The 19,137-nt window shown below is 43.0% G+C and overlaps 1 pseudogene; it reads right to left on the reverse strand.

Annotated features, from left to right (window-relative positions):
* Positions 1-12,646: 12,646 nt before the first annotated feature.
* On the reverse strand, positions 12,647-15,958 carry LOC120879395 (annotated as a pseudogene).
* Positions 15,959-19,137: the final 3,179 nt, after the last annotated feature.

Below are 19,137 nucleotides of genomic sequence, written 5' to 3' on the forward strand. Positions count from 1 at the left end.
GGAACTCCTAGGCAGATCCTGAAGGCATTCACAGGGCCTGGGTCAGTCTGGATTCACTGGAGCAGAGCATGGTTTCCAAACTCAAATGGGCAGATGCACTCTGAGGTACGAGGTCTGGCTGGGGCCTGAGATTCTGCATTTCTGAGAGTCTCTTAAGTGATGTGATGCTGTTGGAGTGCAGACCACATTCTTAGTGCAAGAGCTTAGAAAAGATTTTCAACGTCCCAGTCTGTAGAGATGGGCTGGTGGTGGTCAGAGTGTGTGCCATACTGTTCATGAGACAGCCGTGGGGAGCTTGCAAAATATAGACTTCTAGGATCCCAACTACTGCATTCTATGTGATAGGTTGCAGACATCTGATTTTTTTTTTTTAATTGAAGTATAGTTGATTTAAAATATTGTGTATAGTTTCAGGTGTATAGCAAAGTGATTCTGATTATCCATCTGTTTTTTTCAGATTCTTCTCCATGAAATGTTATTATAAAATATTGAATATAGTTCCCTATGCTATACAGTAAATCTTTGTTATCTATTTTATATAGAGCAGTGTGTCTCTTGATCATGGTATCTCCTTTGCTAGGCAAGTATGCAGCAGTGTATCTCTTAATCCTTTACTTCTAATTATGTGGCCCCCTACTACCTGCCTTTTCCCCTTGCTAAGTGTGAGTTAGTTTTCTACATCTGTGGGTCTGTTTTCTGTTTTGTAAATAAGTTGATTTGTATTGCCTTTTTAGATCCCACATGTAAATGCTGTTATATAATACATAATACCAGCTTTGTCCTTTTTCCTCAGAATTACTTTGGCAAGTCTAGATCTTTTGTGGTTTCATATATATTTTAGAATTACTTGCTCTAGATCTGTGAGAAGTGTCATGGGTAATTTGATAGGGATTATATTAAATCTGTATATTGCTTTGAGTAATATGGTCATTTTCACAGTATTAATTCTTCTAATCCAAGAACATGGAGTATCTTTCCATTCTTTGAATCATGTTCAGTTTCCTTTATCAGTATTTTATAGCTCTCAATGTATAAGTCTTTTACCTCTTTGGTTAGGTTTATTTCTATGTATTTTATTTTATTTTTTTGACACAAGACATCTGATTTTCATAACAGACACTCTGGGTAATTTCTGATAAAGGTGGTCTGTGTGTGTGTTCTTAGTTGCTCAATTGTGCCCAACTCTTTGCGACCCTGTGGACTGTAGCCTGCCAGGCTCCTCTGTCCATGGGGATTCTCCAGGCAAGAATCCTGGAGTGGGTTGCAATGCTCTCCTCCAGGGGATTTAAGAGCTACATTTTGAGAAATATTGGCATCCGGTTGCCCAGCAGTCTGTGCCAGTGTGGGTCTTAACCTCTCAGATCATTAGCCTATGAGATCTCAGCATTCTGGGATTTCTGGTTTTAAATTGTCTAGTTTAATTCATTAAAGGAAAGACATTTTACTAATCTTTATGGCCCAGAAGTATTTCATCAAAGGCACATTCATCTTCCTTTCCTGTTTTGGAACTAAGGGTTTTATTCTTCCAGGAGGTTTAGGATGTCTTTATCAGAATGGGTTGCCATAACAAAATACCATAGGCTGGTGGCTTAAACAACAAACTTTTATTTCTCACAGTGAAGGTTAGATTTCTGAGACAGGGTGCCTTGCCTGGTTGGGTTCTGGGGAGACCTCTCTTCCAGGCTTACAGACAGCCACCTGCTGCTGCCTCTTTATGGCTATGTCCTCACGTGTTTGAGAGAGAGGGAGGTCAAGTCTTGTCCTTGTCTTACAAGAGGACATGCCTCCCTTGTTACCTCATCTAAACCTAAATACTTCCCGGAAGCCCCACCCAAATGCCATCACCCTGGGAGTTAGGCTTCAACATGAGTTTGGGGGGGAACACAAACATGCAGTTCCTGACAGAGGGGATTCTGCATCTCTGAGAATGGGGCTGGCAGACTACCCAGAGGTTGGGCTGGGTAAAGGCAGATGTGGGGGAAAGATTGAGGGAGAAAAAGAGGAGGGAGGAAGGAGCGGGCAGAAAGAAGCTGACGTTCCCTGGCACCTACTCTGTGCAAGCGCTGTGCTAGCCATTGTCTAAGAATTCCTTTATGTAATCCTCACTACCACCTCTGAGGTAGTGGGCTGTCTCCATTGGCCCCATACAGATGTTTTAATATTCTTTTGCATATATTCAATATTTAATTTAAACAAGAGTCAGAGAAAAGGAATGGTTTTGTTGAGTTTGGGTGAACTCCGGGAGTTGGTGATGGACAGGGAGGCCTGGCGTGCTGCAGTTCATGGGGTCGCAAAGAGTCGGACACGACTGAGTAACTGAACTGAACTTTGTAATCACAGGCAACCAGAGGGTCTTTTCACCTCTTCATTTTCACACCATTTTCACTACTTGGTAATTGTTCTTCCCTTCCTTTCCCTCCATTGCCTCCTCCTTATCCCAGCATCTCTTTACCACTTTCATTTCCTGATCAACTCTACTTATAAAGGCCTAGTTCAAGTTCTAGGTAGATTTCCCCATCACCCTTTCCGGGAGTCCTAGATCGCAGCCCCATCCTTGGATTCAGGTCTTCATTCACATGGAGAATTCTTCCCCAGGTTTCTGCAATCAGCCTGGGGACACATTATATCAAGCACATCGTTTAATTTTCTGTATATTTCTTATTATCTGACTTTATTATTTGAAAAAACTTTTTATTTTATATTGAAGTGTAGTTGATCCATGCAAATGTATAATGGAATCATTTTGCTATACACCTGAAACTAATTTTCTGTATTTTCGATGTTTGATGTCTAAGGTCTTGCTGACACTGGAGGGCCTGCCTTTTTCAGGGTTGGCCTGTTCCTAGAGATAGTAATTGACAGGTGGGCTAGGGTGCTTTTCATATGGAAACCATCCAGCTCAGCACCCACCACAGTCGCCTCTTTATGGAGCTTTTATATCTGCCTATCCTAGTCACCTCAGCATCAGGTACCAGACAAGTAAGGGCAGCCACTATGCTCCACTGAAAGCCTACTGAAATCTTTCAAACTAGCCAGCCTGAAGCCTGCTTACCCTGCCTCTCATTCTTTCCCGTAGAAACCACAATAAAAGCTCTTGTCTACTTTTCCCTCCATCTGCCTCCTAACTGACCCCGATTCTTCCCTGAGTGGCCCCACCAGACATGCCATCCTTTTGGAATCTGAGTATATCAAACTATCTTTCCAACGGCAGTCATCTCCTCATCTGTTGGTTTCACCGTACCTGAAAAATAATGCAACCTACATTTTATTTATTTATTTTTTTAATTGAGATAATAACTGACACCATTATATTAGTTTCAGGTGTGCAACATATTGATTTGATACTCATATATATTGTGAAATGATCACCATAATATCTCTCACCATACATAGTTATAGATTGTGTTTTCTTGTTATGAGAATTTTTAAGATCCACTCTCTTAGCAACTTTCAAATATGCAATACCCCATTATTAATGATAGTCACCATGCTGTATCACACCCCCATGATTTATTTATTACTGGAAGTTTGTACCTTTTGACTCCCTCTCCCTCTTTGGCCCCCCACCCCCACCCCCTGCCCCTGGCAACCACCAGTGTATTTACTGTATCTGTGTGCTTGATGAAGCTTATGTCATCTTGTCAAATCCCACTGACCATGAATCCCAAACTGGATGCTGTGCCCCCCTCAGACTGAAGAGCTCATGAAGGACACAGCCCTCATTGGTTGCTTCTCGAGTGGACTTAGTATCTCCAGGCTCTGTTCACTGGGAAGTGAACTCATTTAGCTTCCAAGGAGAGGGAAGTCCCATGGCCTTAGAGTCTCTCTCTTTTTTTTTCCTTCTCTTCACCTTTTAGGAGCTTAGCATAGACCTGGCTCAACCAGTCTGGGTTATCTGGATTGAGAAAACAGACTGATTCTGGCCCCTGAGCTCCACAACTTCCATTTCTAAAGGGTCCACTTCCTTTACACGAGAGCATCCTGGTGATACCTGTGTAGATATTCCCTGCCCTCTGTCCCTGCAGATATATGGAGCTTGATGGTGCTGGGTTCTCTTCCACTAGAAGGCTGGTGCAGTGAATATATTTAAACATTTTCTGTCTTTTATGATTTTTGACATCTTAGAAAACCTTTCTGGTGGGGGAGAGATTGCTGATTTTTAGAGCTAGCAAAGGCTCAGCTTGGGTGCATGCCTTTGATTTCCAGAGCCACACCTCCTGTCTGGCCCAAACATTCTTGGAGGCAATATTCCTCTGTCTTAGTCATCCCAGGGCTAGGTACCAGGCAAAAGGGACCACCCCGATAGCCCAAATCCTGCAGAAGGTTTTCAAACCAGCCCATCCTGACCTGCTTCCTTCTGCCTTACCTTGCCTTTCCCAAGGATATCCCAGTAGCCCCCAAGGCCTGAGTGCTTCTTCCTTCTGCCTTCTGTCTCCAGACCATGTTGGTGACTTCCTGGGTGGTCCTGCGTGATGTGGCATGCCTCCTGTCTCTAGGGCCTGTGGGTATAACGCATGTTATTTTCCTGAGCCTCTCCTGTGTCTCCTCCAATGGCTGTACCGGAGTGTCTCATAAAAGCACATAGAACAACTGACCCTGGGGCTGCCTGGTTGAAGTTTTTGGGATAAGGAGAGCTCAGGGCACCGTGTGCCCTTTCCTACTTCTCTGCTTGCATCTTCCTTGGCTCCCAATCCTATTTTCTGTTTGTACCACATGGTATAAGTGATGTGTGTCATGACCCCTCTGTAAAACAGCCTCCAATCTTTGGTCATTAGCCACTCCTGTGTTTGAGGATCCGGAGACTTCTTTGGTGACAGGACATTAATTCACTCCTCTGATAGATTTGTGGGCTAATAACAAGTGGTGGAACCATTGCTTTCTTCCCACCTAATAAATATTCCATGAATAATTGAAGCTTATTGAATTAGTTGGGCCACAAAGCTGCTTCCTCCCTTGCTGGGAATGCAGCCAGCGTTGTGCTTTAAAAGACACGTGTGCACGTGCTCATGGTGAATAAATTCTCTGGCAGAAAGAAAATCGAGGAGGAGTTAGAAAGGCCAGGAGAAGCAGAAAACAGCACCAGAGGAAGGAAATGTATAAAAGCTTCAGGAGATTATACAAAAGGAGTGGTGCTATATTCCCCAGGAGAAAGAGATGATGCTGTTTGTGGCTTTGTACATCCTGTTTCTTTTTGTGATTCAGCTTAAAGATGAATAATGTGGGGAGGGAGGGAAAGCTGGTGCAAGTCCAGAGCCTGATACCTCCGGGTAATGAGGCTGCCTTTGTCCCTGTCTTCTGAATGCCAACAGCAGTGGCTTCTCCTGCTTCATAGGGAAGCAGAACTAAGTTTCTACACAGCTTAGAATGGCTGGGACTGGAGATAAGGTGCAGAATTTTCCTTTTTTGGCTCAGTGGCATGCACCTTTTCTTTCAGTTCAGCCAACCTGGGTGGGGACACTGGGGATACAAGTGTAAACAAATGCCACTCTATTCCCTATCCACAGAGTGGGGAGGACCATCTTAGAGGCAGTCCTGTGTGCTGGGAGTTCGGGGGGAGGTGGTGGAACGGGGAGGACTCTAGACAGACTATTTGGGAGCGAGTCCTGTCCATTCAGTGACCCCAAGTCCTTGGATAAATTCCACTGTTTATTTATTGCCCAGTAGAGTTTTGGGCGCTGAGGATAGAGTGCTGAACAGAGGTACTTTGATTCTAGTGGAGAAGACAGTCTGGTGGTGGCGTAGTCGCTAAGTTGTGTCTGATTCTTGCGACCCCATGGACTGTGGCCCGCCAGGCTCCTCCATGGAGATTCTCCTGGCAAGAATACTGAAGTGGGTTGCCATTCCATTCTCCAGGGGATCTTCCCAACCCAGGGATTGAACCCAGGTCTCCCACTTTGTAGGCAGATTCTTTACTGTCTGAGGCACCAGGGAAACCCAATACAATCAAACTTATGGACAAAACAGAAGGAAACTCACAGACATGGATAACAAATTTTTGGTTACCAAAGGTTAAAGAGGGGGAGGGATAAATTAGGAATTTGAGATTAACAGATACATACTACTATGTGAAAGTAGATAAATCTAAAAAGAAATGATACAAATGAACTTATTTTGCAAAACAGACTTATAGACTTAGAGAAGGGGACTTATAGACTTAGAGAATGGTTGCCAAGGGGACAGGATTGGGGGAAGGAATAGTTAAGGAGTTTGGGATCAACATGTACACACTGCTATATTTATAATAGATAACCAACAAGGACCTACTGTATACACAGGGAACTCTGCTCAATGTTATGTGGCAGCCTGGATGGGAGGGGAGTTTGGGAGAAAATGGATACATGTACATGTATGGCTGAGTCCCTTTGCTGTTCATCTGAAACTATCACAATGCTGATAACCAGCTACACTTCAATACAAAATGAAAAAGTTAAAAAAATAGATAGACAACAAGGACCTGCTGAATAGCACAGGAAATTATATTCAGTATCTTATAATTACCTATAATGGAAATAACCTAAAATGGAAAAGAATCTGGAAAAAAAAAAACATAACACTTTGCTTTACACCAGAAGCTAACACAACATTGTAAACCATCTATCAGTTCCGTTCAGTTCAGTCGCTCAGTCGTGTCCGACTCTTTGGGACCCCATGAATCGCAGCACGCCAGGCCTCCCTGTCCATCACCATCTCCTGGAGTTCACTCAGACTCACGTCCATCGAGTCAGTGATGCCATCCAGCCATCTCATCCTCAGTCGTCCCTTTCTCCTCCTGCCCCTATCCCTTCCAGCATCAGAGTCTTTTCCAAAGAGTCAACTCTTCACTTGAGGTGGCCAAAGTACTGGAGCTTCAGCTTTAGCATCATTCCTTCCAAAGAAATCCCAGGGTTGATTTCCTTCAGAATGGACTTGTTGGATCTCCTTGCAGTCCAAGGGACTCTCAAGAATCTTCTCCAACACCACAGTTCAAAAGCATCAATTCTTCGGCGCTCAGCCTTCTTCACAGTCCAACTCTCACATCCATACATGACCACAGGAAAAAACATAGCCTTGACTAGATGGACTATCTATACTTCAATTTAAAAAAATATCTGGCTTTTTGAGCCACTAAACTCATCTCATTCTAACTGTACTTGTTTTCATCCAAGTCACTTGGCGCTGCCTGTGGGAACAAGGCGAGGTTAGCCTGTGTTTGTCTATATTGGTCTAACTACCATTTACCTATCTCAATCTTATACAGATGAAGCAGCTAGAGTTAGAGATAAGATTTTTTTTTTCAGAACACAAATTTGGATCTGATCTGACACTCAGACAAATGGGCAATCAAGTTCAAAATCTCAGGTCCTTTCTGTTCATAATCATTTTCTTCTAGGAGCTATGAAATGTCTACCTTGGTCATAAAAGTGTTATAAGGCAACCACAAAATCCCTCACTTTAAAGCTTTTGGGCTTTCTGGTGAACCCTCAGTGTTGGGATTCTCTTTCACCCCCACTCCAAAGTCTACCCTGCCCTCTGCCCTGGCGGGCTGGCTCTGTGGGTGACCTCCACCCCGGATGTGGCGTGGGCAAAGGCGGGAGACTGGAGGACAGACAGACAGAGGGTCAGGATATTTATGCTTTCTATTCCCTGCCTGTCTGGTTGCCTAGAAGGAGCTGCCTTCCTCTACCAAAGGCCTTGGCTCTTGTTGGAATGACTCCCTTCTACACTGAGGGTTTCTCTGGGTTCACATAAACCCTTTCCTATTACATTCTGAGGCCCAAAGGTCATAGCTGTCTTCTGGTTTTGCTAGCCAGAGATGCTTGCTCTTTTTCTTTAACCCTACCTATACCTTGATAAAATAATATCTTCATGAAATTCTCTTAATCACCCCTTCTTATGTGTGCCATCTATTTTCTGCTGGAACCCAACCCACATACCTTCTAAGGTCAAATGTTTCAAAATATACCCTTACTATACAGTACTAGCAAGTAAAACATAGTTATATGTAAACATATATCATATTTCAATGATTCTAATATGTGCCCCACCCCCCTTCCCACATGTGTTTCAGCATCTCCAAAATTAAGATGATTTACAAGTGGTGGGTTTTATTTTGCCACCAGCGAGGCAGTGGTTGCTGTTTCCTGGGGAGGTATGAACTTGGTCAGTGGTGGTCACAGAATCCTCATTTTAATTGAGTTATGCTCATTGCTGGTACTACTTAGTGCTGTTTAAAATATTTTCAGAAAGTTTGCATAATGATTCAGCTCTGGAAACAAGTAATTGTGTACACAAAGGCACAAAACAGAGCAATGAGGCATAATTTTGATGTTGGTGAAGCAAATATTCATCTTGGCAGAATGGCTGCAATTCCATAGTTTTCAAGGGTTTTATGGGATGTAAGAAAGAAAGAGCCCTTAAGTAGCTGGAGCTGTGTTACGTGTGTTACTGAAATGTGTGCAAAAGAATTGCCTGAACAGAGCAAGAGATGCCCCTTAGGGCAGAAGGAGTTCTCAAAGCCTTAGAATAAGTCAATTTCAAAGAAGCAGGGAGTTGGTGTCACTGATTGGTGGTACTTTTTCTTTCTCAGTGGTTCATAAAATAGTGATGTGGCCTACAAATTCTTAGACATCTCAGATTCAGTGAAACACGGTATTTCCTAGAGTGCTGTTTCCGGATCGACAGTTCATTTATTGACCTTAGTCCTACCTCTCTGTCAGGTTTACACAGAAACAAATAAAGGGATAGCATTCATCCCCAGGCTGGTGGAGGAGGTGTTCCTCAACTTTCCCCCTCCCATGGGCCCACATACTATAAAGGTTTTGATTTTGAGGCTTGATGAGGTATGGGAGTCTCCAGAGCAGTGGTTCCCAACTTTTTTGGCACCAGGAACCAGTTTCATGGAAGACAAATTTTCCACAGCCTGGGAAGGGGAGGGTTGGTTTCAGGATGATTCAAGTGCATTACATTTATTGTGTACTTTATTATTATTTCATCAGCTCCACCTCAGACCATCAGGTATCAGATCCCAGAGATTGTGGACCCCTGCTCTAGAGGGATCCAAGGGCTCCCTGAGTGGCCTGGAGTGAAATGGAGAGGGGATTGCTGCCTGGGCAGACAGTGCTCCTTAGCTGAGGTAATTGGACTTTTTACCTCCAAGTTTTGGTGGAATAACTGAGGAGAGGACTTAAAGTGTGATTCCAGGAAGAAATCAGGGTGCAGTCAAATGAAAGTTTAATGAAACAGGAACATGTGACCCAAGCAATGTCACTATTTCCCATCAAACTCCCAATGACCAAGATCACAGTGTCCAATGGCCCTACTGGGCAAGCTGGAGGGAGTAATTTATAGCACTTTCTTCAAGGAGAGTTGAGAGGACTTAAACATACTTTTTTCCCACAAATAAAAATAAACATGATCTTTATTATTTAAAGGCAATACCCTTTTCAAACATGATTTTCCCAGGGGCTATGTGCTAAAGGATAAATGGCTTAAGGGTGGATTGTATTTGTGAAGATGACTTTAGATCTCTGTCCTCAAAATCGAAAAAACAGATTTGAGTAAAATCTAGAAGTCTGTTAATGGGCCATGTGCGTGAAGATGAAACACAGAGTCAGAAATGGATGGAGATGCTATTCAGTTCAGTTCAGTTCATTTCAGTTCAGTTCAGTTCATTTCAGCTCAGTCGTGTCTGACTCTTTGTGACCCCATGAATCGCAGCATTCCAGGCCTCCCTGTCCATCACCAACCCCTGGAGTTTACCCAAACTCATGTCCATCGAGTCGGTGATGCCATCCAGCCATCTCATCCTCTGTCATCCCCTTCTCCTCCTGCCCCCAATCCCTCCCAGCATCAGAGTCTTTTCCAATGAGTCAACACTTCATATGAGGTGGCCAAAGTATTGGAGTTTCAGCTTTAGCATCATTCCTTCCAATGAACACCCAGGACTGATCTCCTTTAGGATGGACTGGTTGGATCTCCTTGCAGTCCAAGGGACTCTCAAGAGTCTTCTCCAACACCACGGTTCAAAAGCATCAATTCTTCCATGCTCAGCTTTCTTTATAGTCCAACTCTCACATCCATGCGTGACCACTGGAAAAACCATAGCCTTGACTAGATGGACCTTTGTTGGTAAAGTAGTATCTCTGCTTTTGAATATGCTATCTAGGTTGATCATAACTTTCCTTCCAAGGAGTAAGCATCTTTTAATTTCATGGCTGCAATCACCATCTGCAGTGATTTTGGAGCCCCCCAAAATAAAGTCTGACACTGTTTCCACTGTTTCCCCGTCTATTTCCCATGAAGTGATGGGACCAGATGCCATGATCTTCGTTTTCTGGCTTTAAGCCAACTTGTTCACTCTCCTCTTTCACTTTCATCAAGAGGCTTTTTAGTTCCTCTTCACTTTCTGTCATAAGGGTGGTGTCATCTGCATATCTGAGGTTATTGATATTTCTCCCGGCAATTTTGATTCCAGCTTGTGCTTCTTCCAACCCAGCATTTCTCATGATGTACTCTGCATATAAGTTAAATAAGCAGGGTGACAATATACAGCCTTGATGTACTCCTTTTCTGATTTGGAACCAGTCTGTTGTTCCCTGTGCAGTTCTAACTGTTGCTTCCTGACCTGCATACAGGTTTCTCAAGAGGCAGGTCAGGTAGTCTGGTATTCCCATCTCTTTCAGAATTTTCCACAGTTTCTTGTGATCCACACAGTCAAAGGCTTTGGCATAGTCAATAAAGCAGAAATAGATGTTTTTCTGGAACTCTCTTGCTTTTTCCATGATCCAGCGGATGTTGGCAATTTGATCTCTGGTTCCTCTGCCTTTTCTAAAACGAGCTTGAATATCTGGAAGTTCACAGTTCATGTATTGCTGAAGCCTGGTTTGGAGAATTTTGAGCATTACTTTACTAGCATGTGAGATGAGTGCAATTGTGCAGTAGTTTGAGCATTCTTTGGCATTGCTTTTCTTTGGGATTGGAATGAAAACTGACCTTTTCCAGTCCCATGGCCACTGCTGAGTTTTCCAAATTTGCTGGCATATTGAGTGCAGCACTTTCACAGCATCATCTTTCGGGACTTGAAACAGCTCAACTGGAGTTCCATCACCTCCACTAGCTTTGTTCATAGTGATGCTTTCTAAGGCCCACTCAACTTCACATTCCAAGATGTCTGGCTCTAGGTGAGTGATCACACCATCCTGGAGATGTTATTAAGGTACATTTATTCTAAAGATAGTTCAGGTGCTGTGCCAGACTTCCTTCCTTTTTTTTTTTTTTCCACTGCCACCAACAGCACTGTGCAGGTTTATTAACCATTCAAGTACAGTAGTGTCTGTAAGATCGGGACAGAATTGGGATTTAAAAGTGAACAGATATTCAGCATCTAACAATTTGAAAGAAGCCACTACATACTCTTTTCACAGACATGTTTTCACGGAGCCAATACAGTACTAGCCATTAACCCAGCACACCAGGTGTACTGAAGTAGAAAAGATACAGCAAGAAAAATAGCTGCATTAGAAAGCCTTTAGCACTTTAGAAACAGTGTAAAACACTTTTCCTTTCTCCCCTTTAGCCCCTAAAAGAACATCATACCGTCTGGATCTACCTATACAGTCAGTCCTACATCAGCTTCTAGAATATTTGTCAGGAGGACCAAAGTAAAATGACACTGGCCAGTTCAGTTCAGTTCAGTCGCTCAGTCGTGTCCGACTCTTTGCGACCCCATGAATCGCAGCACGCCAGGCCTCCCTGTCCATCACCAACTCCCGGAGTTCACTCAGACTCACGTCCATCGAGTCAGTGATGCCATCCAGCCATCTCATCCTCGGTCCTCCCCTTCTTCTCCTGCCCCCAATCCCTCCCAGCATCAGAGACTTTTCCAATGAGTCAACTCTTCGCATGAGGTGGCCAAAGTACTGGAGCTTCAGCTTCAGCATCATTCCTTCCAAAGAAATCCCAGGACTGATCTCCTTCAGAATGGACTGGCTGGATCTCCTTGCAGTCCATGGGACTCTCAAGAGTCTTCTTCAACACCACAGTTCAAAAGCATCAACTCTTCAGTGCTCAGCCTTCTTCACAGTCCAACTCTCACACATCCATACATGACCACAGGAAAAACCATAGCCTTGACTAGACGGACCTTGGTCGGCAAAGTAATGTCTCTGCTTTTGAATATACTATCTAGGTTGGTCATAACTTTTCTTCCAAGGAGTAAGCGTCTTTTAATTTCATGGCTGCAGTCACCATCTGCAGTGATTTTAGAGCCCCCCAAAATAAAGTCTGACACTGTTTCCACTGTTTCCCCATCTATTTCTCATGAAGTGATTGGGACCGGATGCCATGATCTTTGTTTTATGAATGTTGAGCTTTAAGCCAACTTTTTCACTCTCTTCTTTCACTTTCACCAAGAGGCTTTTGAGTTCCTCTTCACTTTCTGCCATAAGGGTGGTGTCATCTGCATATCTGAGGTTATTGATATTTCTCCCGGCAATCTTGATTCCAGCTTGTGTTTCTTCCAGTCCAGCATTTCTCATGATGTACTCAGCATAGAAGTTAAATAAGCAGGGTGACAATATACAGCCTTGACGTACTCCTTTTCCTAGTTGGAACCAGTCTGTTGTTCCATGTCCAGTTCTAACTGTTGCTTCCTGACCTGCTTACAGAGGCCAGTACAGTCTTTGGATATTTAGGAAGGGGAGGGGGAGAAAGTCAGTTCTCAGAACAAATTAGTCGGCTTCAATCTCATCAGCAGGATCTTTGGATTCTTTGTTCTTCTGCATTTCTTCAATGTGCTTGTCCTTCTCTCACAGACTCTCCAGCTTGGTGGCCATCTGTGCCTCTCGGTTCTCTTTGTTGGCCTCCATCTTGTGGGTCAGCTTCTCTTCCGCCATTTTACTGAAGTTATTGTTCTCTATCGCTTTCTGAAGCACTTCTTTCTCACGCTCCCGTTTCTCAGCAGGCTGCTTCAAGACCTCAGCTTCATGGGACTTTCTTCTGCAGCTTCTAATTTCTTCTGAATTTCCTCCAGGGAAAGATCCTTCTTCTTTCTCCTCCCCTGAGGAGGGGAAAGGGGAAATCCTGGGACAGATTCTTTTGATCGATGGCTGAGAATCAGCTCTAAAGCCTGGCCTGAGGCACGCTTCTCCAGTTCCTTCGCCTGGATATCAGAAGCAGACGTGGTGAAGAGAAGACAGGAAGCTGGCAGCGTACTCTGCACGATTCCCTGGCAAGGAAAACCCTCTTTCCTTCGCTCCCAGTCTCCCGCCACCCAAAGCCGTCCGCACCCTGGGCCGAGAGGACTGGACGGCTCTCGTGGGGTGTCAGCCTTCCGTGGGCAGCCTCACGAACACTGGGCGGGGGAGCTGCCCTTTCTGCCCCGCAGTCTGGCCCTCAGGTCGCTCCCGGAGGTGTCGCCCCGCCCCTTCAAGCAATGGGGACCCCAGCGGGGGCCACGCCTGCAGTGGGGCAGGGGAGGGTGGGCCTATGCCTCCTCCAGACTTCCTTCTATAGTCATCTGCTTCCTACCACCTCCCCTTATCTCTCTCCCCCATTTTCTCCCTCCCCTAACCCTGACCTGGCTCTGCTCTGAGAAGCTAATACATATGGATCCCACTGAATATTAAAAAGCAGAGACATCACTTTGCCAACAAAGGTTCTTATAGTCAATGCTATGTTTTTTTTCAGTAGTCATGTATGGATATGAGAGTTGGATCATAAAGGCTGAGAGCCAAAGAATTGATGCTTTTGAATAGTGGTGCTGGAGGAGACTCTTGAGAGTCCCTTGGACAGCAAGGAGATCAAATCAGTCAATCCTGAAGGAAATCAATCTTGAATATTCATTGGAAGGACTGATGAAGCCGAAGGTGAAGTTCTAGGACTTTGGCCACCTGATGTGAAGAGTCAACTCATTGAAAAAAACCCTGATGCTGGGAAAGATTGAGGGCAGGAGGAGAAGAGGGGTACACAGGTTGAGATGGTTAGATAGCATCACAGACTGAATAGACATGATTCTGAGCAAACTCTGGGAGATAGTGGAGGGCAGAAGAGCCTGCTGTGCTACAGTCCATGGGGTCTCAAAGAGCCAGACACAACTTATTGACTGAACACCAACTACATGGTTCACACAAAGGGTATCTCTGTCTTCTGGCTCCCAGTTGTGTCTGTCCAGTATGGAGTCCCATCAGACCAGAGGAAAGGGATGAATGAGAACCAGCATTTGTTCCCAGGTTCCCTGCTGTTAGGTTGCTTGGATTGCTGTATCCATCCACCCATGAGTCACAGCTCTTCTCAAGATATGGCTGTATACATTCTCTCCTTCTAGGCTCTATTAACTTCTTTTTCTCCTCTTTAGGCCTAACACCCTGGCTACTAATAAGCCTCATGTTACTGTATTGTCCCTGTGGTTCCTCTTATACCTGTAGCTTTGTAAGTAAATGTTCCTTATAGTATCTTATTTCAAGTGTGCCATCTGCTTGCCCACAGAACCCTGATGGTTCCAGTCTAGATACTTCCTGTAATCTTCATGGGAGATAGTATCCTCTACAACAATAGAAAATGAGAAACTGAGATTGCTCTGGTTCAGTTCCTTGGCCCTGAATTTCAGGAGATAAATGCAAAGATGTGACAATAATAACTCTGACATCTTTTGCATATCCCATGGTTTGAATAAGTAAAACGGCTTGATTTCAGGGGGTTTGGAGCTCTAGGACTGGGACAGGAGGATGGTTTATTTGGAAAGTGGTATGTTGGCTTTTGTGTTCATCTGAATAAAACAGTGATGTGATCATTTCCACATCTCGTGTTCTTTGGCTCCTCCAGCTCTTCTCTGAATAGAAAATTGTAGATAATCTCCAGGCTTAAAATTAGTGTTAAAATCTAATTTTTTTTTTCACATTGGGCCTTTAAATAATAATTAAACTTCCTGGATTTGGAATTTGGGGAGTTCATCTTTCCAAACAGGATTACATTTTAATGTTTTGTAGTCACAATTGCAAGTGATATCCAAGAGAAAGTAAACTGCTATGGACAGTTGCTGAGGATGTATACTGACATCTCTAGGGGGCAACATCCAAGCTTACTATTGTGCAGTGTGCAACCTGCACAACAGTGTACAGTGGTCCAAAGAGGGGACACAATCTCCTCTAGCACTGATGTGACAGAATTTAGGTGAAGTTTAACCATTGCCCACACTGCCTCTGGCCTTTATATATTTTAAACTTATGCCTTAACTTGAATGATCTGATTTACAGTCTGAATTTTGCTTTAAATTTAGCTCTTTCTATAGTATAGCTAAACATTTCACTTACAATGTTTCAGTGTTGGAGAGTACTCTGTGGTCAGTTTAATTTGGGGGCATCAGAATAAGGAGAAGGAACTCTGGCTTTAGTATTTGGGGACCTGGATTCAGAACTTAGCTGGACATTTATGAACAGATTCTGTTAGGACTCTCAGAACCTCAGGTTTCTTAACTATAAAACAGGATTAATTGAGGCTTTTTTGGGGTAGGTTTCAATGGATAAACAAGATTACATGTCTGAAAGAGTCTGATACACAATAAATGCTTACTAAGTATTGGTTTACTCTGACAAGGCAAAGCTTGTAAAAGTGAAATAGCTTCTTACAGTGCTGTTATATGTGAATTTTTAGAAAGGAGAACCTCTCAGATGATGGTTTAGAACTGTCTTCATGTAATAAGAACTTTTGTGAGACTTAAGAGGGCTGTTTAGTGGAGCTGAGGGTGGCTGCCCACAGCATTCAGCTCCAGCGCTAGAAGTGTGAAGTCCTTAGATTGTTCATAAATTGCTCCCTGGTTGGTGTTTTTCTCTCTGACATCATGGGTTGTCCTATCTAATGACAGGGCCATCTGTGATGAGGAATTCCTCTTGTTTGCAAAACCTCCTTTGATGGTTGGAGAGGTCAGATAGTTAGAGCTGGGTCTTTCACCTTTCTTCTTATTGGCAATGGCATGTTTCTCCATTTGGAATTCATCTCATCTATCGATGTAGGACGTGGGGAGGTGATGTTTAGGTCAAAGTGTTGTCATTAATGCCAAGATGTTGAGGCATCCCCAGTGAATAGATGCTCTCAAACTCCAGAGGTCTGAGGTCCAAAAAGTAAAACTACTGGGTGAGATCCCTATGGATGGTCACTCCACAATGGACTCTTGTTTGCTGGCTTCTGGCTCTTAGCTCTTCCTGTCACATCTCTAGGATATTGTTGTGCTCGGTGAGGGGATCGAGGAGTGGGAAGTGAAGCATGTTATAAAGTAGAGAGAGGTTTGACCTGCACCATTTACTCTGCTAATAGATGACTCTTGATTCTCTAAGCCAAACTTTTCCATCTTCTGTGTCCTAGGAGCCAAAACAACTGAGGAGGATGGATTCCAATAACAATAAGGATATCTTACATTTGTGTAATGCTTTGTCCTCTGGAAAGCAGCTTTGCCTCTGTAATCTTACTTGACCCTCATGTAAACTCAATGAGGTGATTTGGGAGGCATTATTTTCTTTATTTTATAACTGTGAAATCCAAGAAGATATAAAGTGTCTCGCCATGATCTCATAGTACATAGAAGCGGTAGAATCCGGATCTCTTGGATCCTTGGCTAGTATTTTCCACATTACACTAAATCATCCTGAGCATTTTTTTAAATTAAATGAATTTTAAATTATTATATGTGCCTATGGTTTTAAATTAGAAAATACTAAAAAAGATATAGAGTGGAAAATAATTCTTCCTCCCTCTCTCCTCAGCAATGTATTGATCCTTATTGGATACACTCACCATTCCCTCTTTCCCACGTGCTCCTTTGGTAATATTCTATGAATTTGTAAGTATAAACATATATCTTCTCCCTTCCTCCAGGGACTTAGAAAATAGGCAGTAAGAAACATCATAGAGAAGTGAGCTTGGAGAAGTTAGTAATAGATCTCACTTGTGGTTTTATGAGGAATATAGATGATCTATGTAGGTTGCCTTTTGAGAGTCTAAATGATACATTTTAGCTTTTCAAATATAAAAGACAATTGCTTTGCACTACAGGTCTTGAAAGTAATCGAGACAGAACTTCTTTAAAATGAAATTTTTTTCTTAAATGATTGTAATAATAATGGTCAGTAGTATTAAAAGATTCACTAAATGTGAATTACTCTTCTAATAATTTTTAATGTAATATTTCTTGTAATCATAACAGTACTGTGATAAAGGTATTATTATTATTATTATCATCCATTTTCATAGCTGAGAAAACTGAGTCTCAGCAGGGTTAAATCATTTGCCCAAGGGCACACATAGAGTAAAAGTTGGAGCTGGGATTCAAAGTCAGACCCCAAGCCTCACATTCTGAACGCTTTTGTGAGTGTGAAGAAAAGAATTCTCACAAGTTGAATAGCTCCTGGGAATGACTCCATCAAGGATGCAGGCATGTTTGGATAGCTTGCCCTTTTCACTTTTGGCTTACTTCTGGTGTGAAAGTTGTCACTTAATCTTGGTCTGCTTTTGCTTTCTGTCCTGGGTCTGTTCCTTCTCCTGCCTAAGATTGTGCTTGAGGTTCAGGAATTTGCTTTCTGGTTCATAAGGCCATTTCCTATCTTCACCCATAGTCTTCAAACCAAGGTTGTACAAGCTTTGTTGTAAGTATTCAACACTGTTTCTGGAACATAAAATCATTTAAATGGGACTTGAGAAATAGCAACTGGAGAAAGCCACCTGCTATTATGGAAATTTGGGCCCTTACATTCCGAGACTAGAGTTAGGTCTCCTGATGAAGCCTCACTATTCCCTGGTGTCGCTAGGTGTCATGTCTCCTGGTATCAAACCCTCTGAGACACAGGACCAAGTTGATTTTTTCCGATCCTTCACATACCTGTGCTGATGTTCATCTCACCCCACCTGAAATTCACTAGGTGAGCTCCATACCCGGACTGCTCCATAGCTTATTCAAGGAGATGAGTCCACTAATTGTGCACCTGGGTGGCATGTCATTGTCAAACTGCTATAGAAGTTTCTGGGTGGTGACTCCTTTTGCAATCCAATGGTTTGAGAACCATTGAGCAGCACTGTGTATAAGACCCTGTGTTCTGATTAGCCAAGTAAGTGAGCACTGGCACTGGCTGCTTCACTGGGAGAATTAAAGCCAGTGCTTTCATCTTATTTCTTTACAGTTTTGAATGCCCTTGTATGTTTGGTCTGTTTGTACCTTTCACTTTTGTGGGGGGCAGACTGGTAGACATAATTTGTATTTGAACCTACTAGGATAGGTATTCATGTTACAAAGATGAAATAAAGTTGCCTGTGTTTTCAGGTACATAGTTTTCAACCTTATGTGATGATATGCCAAAAAAAAAAAAAAAGGAATCGATATATGCCAGCTGGGGAAAACCCAAAGACAAATAGCAAAAGAGAAACCTGGGAGTCAGCACACCATGCAGTCATGTGTTCACCTGAGAGCCTAAGAAGGACTGTGTACCTGTCATCCATCCCAAATTGTCTCATTGCCACCCACTAGGAAGAGGGCCTGTCATTGAATTGACATTCGGCAGTTTGGTTTCTGGGCACTTCGTCTCTAGGGTCATAGAACTGGTTATTCCATTGAAAAACTGAAATAATCAGTTGAGATTTCTCTCTTTTGAGTCAATGAAACAATTTCCCCCAATACTATTGATCATTTCTGAGCATTTTTAACCTGTCAGTGGATGCTGAAGATCTTTTTGCTCTATAGGGAAGAGGGTCCTTGCGGTATTTTACTGTGAGCGGGGATACAGGCAGTGTGAAAGATTCTGAGATGTCACTCCCACCTCCTGTAAGTGTTGCTGCATGTCATTGCAAACTTCCTTCCTCTTCATAGATAGATAAGACTTCATGAGAATTAGCAGGGACACTGGAACTGCTTTTGATAAAAGGCCAAGAAGAGAAAGCTTTTCCAGGAGGTTCTCAAGGTATGATCTGAATACCATCCAGACCAGATCACCTGGTGCTTGTAAAAACATTGACCTCAGAATTACTGAATCAGAGTCTCTAGAGGTGGGATTGTAGCATCAGAATTTTAACAACCTCCCTATGGAGTCTTAAGCATATAAAATTTAATAACCACTGATTTAGGGAGACACTCATTTTTAGCTTAATCATTAGGCTCTGCCTATATATCTCCACATTATC

This window comes from Oryx dammah, unplaced genomic scaffold, assembly GCF_014754425.2.
Source record: "Oryx dammah isolate SB20612 unplaced genomic scaffold, SCBI_Odam_1.1 HiC_scaffold_20, whole genome shotgun sequence".
Taxonomy (NCBI): Eukaryota; Metazoa; Chordata; class Mammalia; order Artiodactyla; family Bovidae; genus Oryx; species Oryx dammah.